Here is a 12535-nt window from a genome sequence, read left to right on the forward strand (position 1 = left end):
AAAAAAAAAACAAGTATACGGCTTAGCCCGTGCTGTCATACACATGCAGTGTGAAGGCGGCTCGGAGGTGGCAGTCCCTGGTAGCGCTGTGCTTCTCCAGGTCCCAAGGATCCTCCTCTCGCCCGTCTTTGCCTCCCGACCTCCAGGTAACCATGGAGTTGCTTTCTGCCATTATTGATTAATTTAATTTCTGGAATTTTACAGAAATGGGATCATTCAGTGTGACATTTTTTGTGTCTGACTTCTACTTCTTTCACTCATGTAATTGTTTTGAAATTCATCCCTGTTATTGCATGCACCAATAGGTCACTCTTTCCCCCCCTGAGAAATATTCCATTATAAGGATGTCTTATAATTTATCTACTTAACTTTTTTTTTAAAATTGTATTATTTTTACGTGTAGTATCAAATCAGATCTGACTGGTACAGGAGGAGATTGCCCTCTCCTTCTCCAGCAGAGCATCTGGTGGATTTGAACTGTATCTACTTACCTTTAATGTTTGGCAATTTAAAATAAAACAGCTGTGAACTTTATGTCAAACTCTTGCTATGGATATACGTCAGACACATGCCCAGGAGTGGGGTGGCTCAGTCATGTGCTTGGTTGATGTTTATCTTTTACGATACTGCCCGATCCTTTCTTTTAGTGGAACTCTGAATTTCTCAATCCAGGCCACTGTACCATCTGACTGAATCCACCAGCTGCTCCACTAGAGAAAGATGGGTTCTTTTTTAAACTTTCTTCTTTTTTAAGTGACACTTTGTCATCCAAAGTGATTGTTCCATTTTGCATTCCCATGAGCAGTGATCGAGGGTCCCTGACGGGTCCCTGATCTCCACATCCTCACCAGCACTTGGTGTGGTCCGTCCTTTATGTCGGAACCACTCTAAAGGGGATGGAATGTACCGCATTGTGGTTTGTGTTTGCATTTCCCTAATCACTGATGCTATCAGCTATCATTTCATGTGTTTGTCGATAGACAGCACTGTTTTTTGACTTCGTAAAATTCCTACTTGTTTTAAATATGTCTATCCAAACCCTGAAAACCAATCCCGTGGGTTCTGATGCACGGTGACCCGGGAGGTCAGGCTGGAACTGCTGCATGGGGTTTCCAAGAGTGGAGTCTTTATGGAAACTGTGCCTGGAGTGGTGAGGAGCTCCAACTCCTCACCTCTCAGGTCACCTGAGCACTGCACCACCAAGGTTCCATACTCAGACCTGTACTTCCCCCTGAATGTTCCTCAAGTTAAATAAGCTGCTTGATGAGAAAATAACAACAGGATCTCAAGCTACAGTAAATTGCTTTCCAAAGCAAGTGTTTTGTTTTGTTTTTCTCTCTCAACTGGCTGACATTTCTTCATGACCCTGGAGACTTTTTTTTTAATTATTATTTTTGCGTGAGTGTACCGTCAAATCGGATCTGACTGGTACAGGAGGAGATTGCCCCTCCTTCCCCGGCAGAGCATCTGGTGGATTCGAACCGTGGACCTCTGGGATTGTAGTTGCAGCTTCTTGCCACTAGGCCACCAGAGCTCCCCTTCCCTGGAGACTCTTGGGCAGGAAGAAACTGGGTCTTGGCCAGAGCATCCTACCTGCTAGAGCATCTCTTTGCCCCCAGGTAGAGGTTGTCTTGTGGCCTGCGCCCTTAGATTGGAGCAGTATTTTGCATAATCCTTTCTTTTAATGGAATTCTGCATTTCTCAATCCAGGCCACTATACCATCTGACTGAATTCAGTTAATCCAATTCAAGTCATTTAAAGCTTCATTTCCTGTCCTCAGTAACCACAAAGTAGGTGGAATTTAAATATCCAATTAGATTCTGTGTGTCTCCCAAAGGGTTTGCCTGACTTTGGACTAGTTCTGAAATCATGCCAGTGACTCAGCACTGCTAGAATTGGAGTCCTCGTTTTCAGAGGCCAGGCCTCTTGTATTTTTCCCAGTATCATCCATGGGAACTCGGTGAAGTGGTGCATCAAGATTGTGCTGTGCTGCTCACCTGCTCATCAAGAAAGGTTCGGCAGTTCGAATCCACCAGCTGCCCCACCAGAGAAAGACGGGCCGTTTCTTCCTACAGAGATTTCCAACCTCGGGAACCGAATGGAGGGTCACTATTGAGTTGGGATTAACTCGGTGGCAGTGAGTGTTTTTGTTTTTTGTTTTTTGTTTTTAATAAGAAAGTATTTTGTCATTCATTTTATTAAACTTGTTTTTTAAAAGTAACACTTTGTTTTATTTTATTTTTATTGTTAACATTGTATGCCATTGAGTCAGATCCCGACTGGCACAGGAGGAGATTGCCCATCCTTCTTCAGCAGAACATCTGGTGGATTCGAACCGCACACCTTCAGTACTGCAGTGCAGCTTCTTGCCACTAGGCCACCAGAGCTCCCTGGCAATGGGTTTTGGTTTATACCATACATATTTTCAAATTAAAAGAAAGAGAGTCTGTTACTGAAGAATCCATGATTTCTCGTCAGGCTTTGTAATCTAGCATTAGGCCTTACCTGACTTGACAAGGGGTATAAGAGTCAGGGTCAGCACAAAGCTTATTCCTGTGAAGTGGAGGTTGGACATGCTTCACTCTCCAACCTTCCTGACACCAGCTGTCCTTGTGCCTCTCCCATCTTGAGCCCTCACACGCTGTTTCTCTGCTGGGTTCAATTATTTGCTGCAGTGGCCACACAGAACTCATAGACCATACTCAAGGTTACAGGCTGCAGAGGAACAATTTAGAAGGAAGAGGAGAAAACTCAAGAGACAGGATACAGTTCTTCATTCAAGAGAGCTCGCAATCAAGACAGCTTTCAGCTGCTTCTTGTCGTGCCCACAGGTAGGCCTTCTCTCAGCCATGGCCACCTTTGGGCCTTCTCTTGACCTCTTCCCTGCTTTCCTAAGTGTTGCAGCATTTTTGCTCCACTCCAAGTCCACAGAGGCACTTGCTGCCGCAGTGCACTGTCTCCTCGATTCTAGTTCTTGTGTTGTTGCTGCCATTTCTCTGCCACTGGCTTTGCTGCGAATGCTGCCCTTCACATCATCTCTGGTATTAAAGCACTCTCTCTCTGTATCTCTCTCTCTGTCTCTCTCTCTTGTGTCTAGGAATCTCTTAGCTCATGCACCCTGGGTCCCAAAGAGGGCCTCCTCTCCAGGCTCTTGTTGGTGGTCCTGCGGTTTCTCACAGCCCCTGTGAGATTGGCCCTTGTATTCTGTCTCAAGATATGGTTATACCATGAACTGACTAATTCCTTTGGTTGGCTCCAGCCACTTGATTTGCATAGTAATTGACCAGTTTTCAGAAGGTCACATAATCTAGTTGGCTTTATGGATCCTATTTCCACAATACATGGGTTAATTCCTTTGCAAGATTATGTCCTATCCAGTCATTTTATGAATGATATTCTTGATATCTTCCCACAGCTTATCTGGACTTCGTTCATTAGTGTTCAAGGCTTCAGACCTATTCCTGAGTTGTTTTTTAAATTCATGGGAGATAGACTCAAGGTCAAATTTTGATTCCTGTTTTTGTGATTTAACCTTTAGTTTTAATTTGAACTGCATATGAGCAGTTGATGGTCTGTTCCACAGTCAGCACCTGGCCTGGATTTTACTGCTGATATTGAACTTATCCAGCAGTTCCTTCCACAGATGTAATCAGTCTGATTCCTGTGCCATCCCATCAGGTGAAATCCATGTGTATAGCCTGCACTTGTTTCTTATAAAAGCTATTTGCTATGAATAAGTCATCGATTGTACAGAATTCTGTCATTCTACCCCCAGCCGCATGTCTGTCAAGCCATATTTTCTGACAACTGATCCTTCTTCCTGATTCCCAACTTTTCCATTCCAGTCATCCATTATTATTAAAGCATCTTGGTTATATGTTTGATTTCTGACTGCAATAGTTGATAGAAATCATCTATTTCCTTCTCTTTGGCTCTGGTTGTAGGCACATAGATTTGAATGGTGGTGGTATTAACAGGTCTTCTTGTATACAGATGGATATTACCCTGTCACTCACAATATTGTATTTCAAGATGGATTTAGGAATCACCTTTTTAACTATGACAGTGACCCCATTTTTTCTCACCTTTTCATCTCCACCATAATAGAGAATATGATCTTGGTATTAAAAATGTCCCAGGCCTATGAGATACCATCTCACCCCAGTAAGAATAGCAAAATTTAACAGAACAGCAAGCAACAAATGCTGGCAAGGATGTGGAGAAACTGGAACCCTTATTCACTGTTTGTGGGAGTGTAAAATGGTGCAACCATCGTGGATGGCAGTGTGGCGCTTTCTCAAAAAATTGCAAATAGAGATACCATTTGACCCAGCAATCCCATTACTGGGAATATAACCCAGAGAGACTGTGTTTGCCATCCAAGCAGATATATGTACACCCATGTTTATCGCAGCTTTGTTTACAATAGCAAAGAGTTGGAAGCAACCTAAGGGCCCATCAACAAACAAATGGATAGAGAAGCTGTGGTATATCCACACAATGGAATACTACGCAGCATTGAAAAACAAGGAACTCATGCAATATTATTCAAAATGGGTGACCCTGGAGGACATTATGCTGAGTGAAATATCTCAGTCACAAAGGGACAAATACTGCATGGTGCCACTGTTGTAGAATGGGTCTGACATCACGGTGGGGGTATGACAGAAAAAACTGGATAAATTATGCATATTGTATTGAAACAGATGAGGGAAAGAACAGATTAGAGGTGATACTATGATTGAGTATTATGGTTAGCACAGGAATCCAGAATTAAGGTTGCATAGAGAAGTGTATTCAGGGTGGGGGGTGGGGGAGAAGGGATGAGGGAATTGTATACAAATGAAGGAAATTTTTTTTTCTTTTCATAGAGGGGAGTGAACTGGTGGGAGGGGTGGGCAGGGAGAAAAGTGTGGCAATGAATGAATGGAAATCCAAAACCTCTGTAAATGTCTATTAAAATTAATAAAATAAAAATAAAAAAAATTTAAAAAATGTCCCAGGCCAATCCATCTCGCTTCACTAATACTCAATATATTAATATTGATGTGTTCCATTTCTTTCTTTATAATGTCCAATTTTCCTCCATTCATGCTTCTCATATTCCACGTACCAGTTGTTAATTTCTTCTTACATCTGTTTCTCCTTTTGTGTTTCCACATTTGAGGGTTCAGATTTAGTTGCCATATCTATTAGTCTCCTCTAAGTGTGCTCTGCTGTACATAGGCTTTTCAAAGGCCAGTTATAGTTCAGAAGTGACTGGCCAATCCGTCTTCCTAGTCTGTCTTCATTTGGATGTACACTATTAGAAAAATCTTTGACAGACAAGTATTTTAACCTAGCAGGTGAAAGACACATCCCTTCAGAAATAACCAGTACATTCACTGCCCACTCACCCTAAGCACGTGTGACTTGTCTCTACCCTTTCCCTGCTACCTCCCCATTCCGTGCACACCTGGCTACCTGGTCAAACCCTTGAGATTGTTAGCAATTACAGACAGCTTGCTCGGATCCACAATCAACACAAAATCAAAAGACGAATTGCATTGGGAAAATCTGCTGTCCTGGACCTGGGCAGATGCTGAAGAGCAGTGAGGTGAGTCTAGATACAAAGGTGCGCCTAATCCAGGCCATGGTCTCCTCAGTTACTTGTTATGCTCTAGAGAGTTGGACAGTGACTAAGGATGACAGAAGAATAATAGATGTCTTCGAGTTGTGGTGCTGGAGAAGGATCTTGAACATACCATGGACTGCCAGGAAAACAAATAGATCTGTCTTGGAGAGGGTGAAACCAAGTCTCTCCTTGGAGGCTAGAATTTTGAAGCTCTGCCTCACTTACTTGGGCATGTGACCAGGAGAGATTGGTCCTTGGAGAAAGATATGCTCGGAAGGATGGACGGACAGCACAGGAGAGGGAGACCCTGGATGAGATGGATTGATACGGTAACTGGGTGATGGGGGTTGGTGTGTCAGAATTGGTGAGACTGGCTCAGGACAGGGAAGGGTTTAGAGCTGCTGTACATAGGGTCACTATGCATCGCAGGCGACTCAACCAGTAACATTCTATGACATGTTTGGAAGCAGCAGTGGCATCCACTTCCTAAACAACTTGCGGAAACTATGAACTTTGATAAATGTCGATAGTTGTAGAGGGGCTTCAGGCCTTTTGTTCATAGGGTTGTTATGAGTCGTGCTCGACTCGAAGGCAGTCAGCAACAACAACAACAACAAGAAGTCATTTTGGTAGAATTGCAAACCCAGGGCGAAGACCGGCCACATGTAAGAAGAGTCCGCTGCACTGCAGGCTGGGAGCCGACAGAGCGTGGCACCTTCTCCTGCTCTCAGTTCACCCTGAGAGTGGTAACCACTTTGGCTTCTCCCTGACTTCGCGCTGGAAAGCTACCTGTCTCGTTGGAGAGCTCATCAAATTCTCCGTAGAGATTTGCATCTTGTAACGTGATTAATACATATGGAATGACATTCCAGTCCTGGGCACTGGGTGTGTCTTCAGGAAGTTCATGGGGTGATGAGTGAGCTCTCCTTGAAAATGAGTAAGAGTAAATGTCTGTGGAATTTTTAGAAAAGAGCCTTTGAACAGAGAGATTTGTGGCAGGCCATCCCTCAGAGTCCTGTTCTGCAGGAATTTGAAGTGCAGTCTCTCCTCACCTGCAGCTGTTTCCCCCCATGCAGGTGTGCAGGTGTTGAAGTGGCACAGCCTGGTACACCGTGTGTGTGAGTGAGGTCACTGCTCAGGCTGGGGGAGCTGATTTCTGTCACAGGTCATTCGTGGCCAGGGGAAGATGCAGAGAAGGTGAAGTCCAAGATTTGACAAGTCATTTGACACAGCCATTCTAGAAATGGAGCCTAAAACAAAATCAACTAAACGGACATCCGAAGGGATTGCAGCATATGCAGTCCATCCAGTGTCAATGATCCAGCCTTAGAAATAAAGCTCTTGCTCTAATTTCTATTACCACAGAACTCAGGTTATATGATGCATACAGCCGAAAAGGCACATTTTATAAATGGCGTGGAACGTTTCTCTTTGGCTGTTCTGAAGGTCTGTGCCAAGTGTTAGCCCTTCTCTCCAATCCCTCATCCCTACCCCAGTCTGGAATTACATAATTTTATAAAAGAATGGCCTGAGGGTAGAGGCATCTACCTTCTCTAATTTGCCAAGAGTTGCCATGGGAAAGTCTGCTGTTAGGGACCTCTCCAAAGTACTGAAGAGCAGTGGTGTCTCTCTGGAGACTAAGGTACATTTGATACAGGCCATGGTCTTCACAATCACTTGTTATGCATCAGAGAGTTGGACAATGACCAAGGAGGATAGAAGGAGAATTGATGCCTTTGAGCTGTGGTGCTGGAGAAGAGTATTGAGAATACCATGGACTGCTAGGAAAACAAACAGATTCGTCCTGGAAAGGGTTAAACCGGGTGGCTTCTTGGAGGCAAGGATTCTGAGGCTCCATCTAACATACTTTGGGCATGTTGCAAGGAGGGACGGGTCCTTGGAGAGGGACATCATGCTTGGGAGGGTGGAGAGACGGCGCAGGAGGGGAAGGCCCTCTTTGAGGTGGATTGATTCAGTGACTGGGATAATCGGGATGGGAGTGTCAGAGACAGTGTGATTGGCACAAGACAGAGCAGAGTTTAGGGCTGTTGTACATAGGGTCGCTATGAGTCGCAAGCGACTCGACGACACATAACCACAACAGCAGTTGAATGCACACCACCAGAGTGTTCATCTCTGAGGCGGACAGCAGGCACCTTTTCACACCAGCCGTCGTGTTCTCTACTGAGAAGAATGGAGGGTTTCTACCAACAACATGCAGTCAAGATACTTTAGTAATAGTGAATGGAAAGCAAATGTTGGAAACAAAGAAGGACAGGTAGTCAGAAATTATGGACTTGATGATAGAAATGAGGCTGGAGATTGAATGATTGAGTTTTGTACAATTCTTGATTTATTCACTGCACATACCTTTTTTAAGAAACTCAGATGACAGCTATACACGTGAACCTCACCTGATGGGACTACACAGAAATCAGATTGACTGCATCTGTGTAAAGAATCATTGGAGAAACTTGATATCAGCAGTCAAAACCAGGCCAGGTGCTAATTGTTGAATGGACCGTGAGTGAGTCATGTGTCAATTCAAATTTAAGCCAAGTTCACAAGAACCAAAATACAATCTTTTTACTCTGCTTGAATTGAAAAACTATTTCAAGGATAGTTTTGAGGCATTGAAGATTATAATCGAAGACCAGATGAGTTGTGGGATGACATCAAGGATATCACCCATAAAGAAAGCAAAATGATCATTACAAAAATAGAGGGGCAAAAAAAAAGACCAAAATAAATGTCAGCAGAGATTCCCAAAATTGTACTAGAAAAACAAAGGGAAGAAATGCTGAAGTTCAAGAGACGAATGAAAAATTTCAGAGGTCATTTAGAGAAGACAATGTGCAGAGAGCTGGAATTGGGAAATTAAAATGGAAGAACTCGCTTGTCATTCCTAAAGCTGAAAGAACTGATAAGATATATTCAAGCCTTGAGTTGCAATGCTGAAGGATGCTATGGGCAAAATCTTGACTGAACTAAGAAACATCAAAAGAACCTGGATGACTGACTCACTGTACCAAAGCAAAACAAAACAAAACAAAACAAAACATGGAACTGTTCAGGAAGTAGCCAGGAATTGATGGAATACCAGTTGATAGGTTTCAACACATAGATGCAGCTCTGTATATACTTATCAGTCTGTGTTAAGAAATTTGGATGGCCACCTGGCAAACTGACTGGAAGAGATCCATATTTGTTCCCATTCTCAAAAACGTTGATCCAACAGAATGTGGATATTCTTGAACAGTATCACTAATATTACATGCAAGTCAAATCTTGCTGAAGATTATCCATAAATGACTAAAACAATACATCAGTCGAGTACTGCGAGAAATTCAAGCTAGATTTAGAAGCAGCCGTGGCACCAGGGATATCACTGCTATTGTCAAATGGATCTTGGCTGAAAACAGAGAATACCAGAACGATATCTCTGTTTTCTTGACTGTGCAAGGACATTTGATTGTGTGAATCAGCAAATTATGGCTAACATGGGAAAGAATGTGAAACCTATACCTAGATAAAGAAGCTGCTGTTTGTACAGAGGAGATGAATGTTGCATGGCTTAAAATCAACACAGGAAGGTGTGTCTCAGGGCTGTATCCTTTCTCCATACCTGTTCAGTCTGTATACTGGTCAGATTATCCAAAAAGCTAGATTTTATGAAGAAGAACGTGGCATCAGGATCACACATTGAGGAAGACTCATCAATAACAACTTGCTTTATGACACGGCCTTGCTGGAAGCAGGGAGAGCTTGAGATGCTTGTTGCACATCAAAGATTATAGTCGTTTGAAAGAGAGGAGCGAACTGGGGGTGGGGGGAAGGGCTGGGCAGGGAGAGAAGTGCAGCAATGAATGAATGGAAATCCAAAATCTCTGTGAATGCTCATTAAAATTATTTTAAAAAATATTATAGTCCTCAATATGGATTACATCTCAACATCAAGAGAGCAAAAATCCTTAACAATGGGCCAATTGGCAACGTCATAGTGGAGAAAAGATTGAAGCTGTCAATGATTCTTTCTTACTTGGATTCACAGTTAACATGCTGGATACAAGTAGCAAAGACATCAAAAGGAGTGTTGCATTGTCTCTTATTAAGGACCTCTCCAAGTGCTGAGATCATTTGTGTTGCTCAAAGAGCAATATGTCACTTTAAAGATCTGCACCTGATCTGATCCATGGTCATTTCAATTACTTGCTATTCATCTGAAAGTTGGACAGTGACTAAGGATGATAGAAATATCTCTATCTTTGAGCTGTGGTGTTGGAGAATTATATATACTTCATATCCCAGGGACTGCCAAAAGAACGAAAATGCAACTAGGGTATTCTTTGGAGGCAAGGATGGTGAAGTTTTGTCTGATATACTTTGGGCATATTGTTTGGAGGGTCCAGTCCTTGGGAAAAGACATCGTGCTTGGAAATGTGGAGGGTCAGCATAAGAGAAGAGAACTCTCAACTGGGTCAAATGAATTGACCCAGTCTCTTTAACAAGGGGCTCAAGTATATCAGGGCTGATGTAGTTGCACAGAATAGGACAAAGTTCAGATCCATTGTTTGGAGGGTTACTCTGAGTTATAAACCACTTGACAGCACCTAACAAGAGCAGCGGTGGGTAAGTAAAAAGGGAACTCTGATGGCCTAGTGGCAAGGTATTGTGCTGCCAGACTAAAGGCATATGGTTTGAAACCACCAGCTGCTCTAGGGAAGAAACGTGGGCAGTCTATTCCTGTGTGACTTTGAGCTTCTGAAAAGCCCCTAGTGAGTCTAGTTATGACTCAGGGACATACAGCAACAATGACTAAATATCCCACACATTTCTTTGTGTATTCCTTGGCCACTAGAATGTCTATCTTTGGTGAAGTGTCTGTTCATATCCTTGGCCCATTTTTTAAAACTAGAATATTTGGGGAGCTCTGGTGGCCTAGTGGTAAGGAGCTGCAACTACAATCCCAAAGGTGCACAGTTCAAATCCACCAGATGCTTTGCCGGGGAAGGAGGGACGATCTCCTCCTGTACCAGTCAGATCTGATTTGACGGTACACTCACACAAAAATAATAAAATAAAAATTTAAAACAAAACCTAGAATATTTGTCTTTTTCTTGTTGATGTTTCCTATAAATTTTAGAGATTAGTCATTTGTCAGACGTGTCATTGTCAAGTATTTCTGCTATTTATTTTATTGATCTGTAGGTCTTTTGGGAAAGTCTGTTGATACACATTCATCATTTTTAGGAGGTCCTAATTACTTGGTCTATCTTTTACTGACAACAGTGGTGGCTAACAAGGGAGTTTTGATGGCCTGGTGATAAGGTTTGTGCTTTTTGGTATGTTTGACAGTCTGAATTAAAGATAAATTTGTTCCCTTTTTAAAAAAATATTTTTAGAGTCTTAGCGTTTATATCATCTTTGATCCGTCTTGAGTTGGTCACTCTTGAAGCATGGAACTCAACTCAACTCTAGAAATCAACTTTCAGCCAAGCTGTGGATAAGTCTAAGATAAACTAACACTCGAAGAGTATGCACTTCTTAGAACAGTGAGGCATAGGAGAGAGAAAGAGCAGCTTACGGCTGGGGATAAAGCTGAGAAGGCAGGGGTAGGACAGAAGGATGCATGGAAAGCGGACATAGGGAGGACGTGGGCGGGCTGGTGCTACCTTGTGGAGTTTGAAGTCAATGTAACAGATAAAGTGAATTGTTGAATGGAAAACGTGTTTGTCTGTAAACTGTCATTCAAAATTATAATAGTGAAAACTAAGTGAACTAACTCAGTCCCACAAGGATAAATATTGTATAAAACCATTATTGTGGAATGAGTATAAGGATCCAAGAGGGGTGGAAGAGGTTGGAAGCAGAGGGATTTGGATGTGCAGGGGGAGGGAGGATTAATCATTGGATTGTACAATTTGATGGTTGGGGTCTATGAGGGAAATTGAAAGAATTTGTTCTTGAAAACAGTGTATTTGAATTTTAGAAAATAAACTAGTCGAAAATAATAATAATAATAATAATAAAAAGATAAAAAAAGTTAACCATGAGTTAGAATCTAAAGAAGAAAAAAGTGAAAAGAAAATCACAGAAACTGAAAAGAAAATTTCATGAGGTGAGTTTAACAGCACATTTGGACAAATCAAAGAACCAAAAGCTCAAAAAATGAGTTATTGGGACAGTTTAGTCTCAGGAATAGAGAAAGAGGAATGAAGAAAATGATCAGTGCCTCAGACACCGTGGGGCACCATCAGACACGCAAGTGGGAATTCAGAAGAGCAGAGAGAATATTTGAAGAAATGATGGCCGAGAACATTCTAACTCTGGAGGAAAACGATAATCTGTATGACTGAGACGCTTAGTAACCAGATACATCACAGTCACGCTATTTAACTTCAGCGTGTGCCCCGTGGTCCTCGTGTGATTAACAGCAGGTCATCATGTGCCCTGGAGGCCAGGGCACTGTAGGTCCAGCACGTAATGCTCTGCTGTGTTACTTGACCTTTGACTTCTCTGCATCTCAAAGGTGAGCTCCTCCATTGTCAGGACAGCTTGTCCACTAATCCCTAAATAACAGTTACTCAAACTCCATCTTTTCACATTCCTGTATGTAGTCTTCCAAGCCTAAAGCATAGTAGAAACTCCAGGAATTCCTTGCTGTTGGGTTGGAACCGCTTCATAACTGACCCTCCAGCGGGTTTTCAAATTGCACGGAGGGGAGTACTCACTGTTCTCTCTCAAGCAGCGATGGATTAGGATTGCCTGTTGGGTTGACAGCACAGCTCACCCCCTAGGCCACCAGAGCTCCCTATGGAGCAAAGTAGGGACTTAACAAAGAATTGTTAAAGGAAGGAAATTCCAGCAGAGGTTTTGTGTTTCCTTGGCTGCCTCAGGACCTGCTCCGTTCTCCATGCCCT

This window comes from Elephantulus edwardii, unplaced genomic scaffold (genome assembly GCF_000299155.1).
Source record: "Elephantulus edwardii isolate Elephantulus edwardi_28Jun2011 unplaced genomic scaffold, EleEdw1.0 scaffold00126, whole genome shotgun sequence".
Classification (NCBI taxonomy): Eukaryota; Metazoa; Chordata; class Mammalia; order Macroscelidea; family Macroscelididae; genus Elephantulus; species Elephantulus edwardii.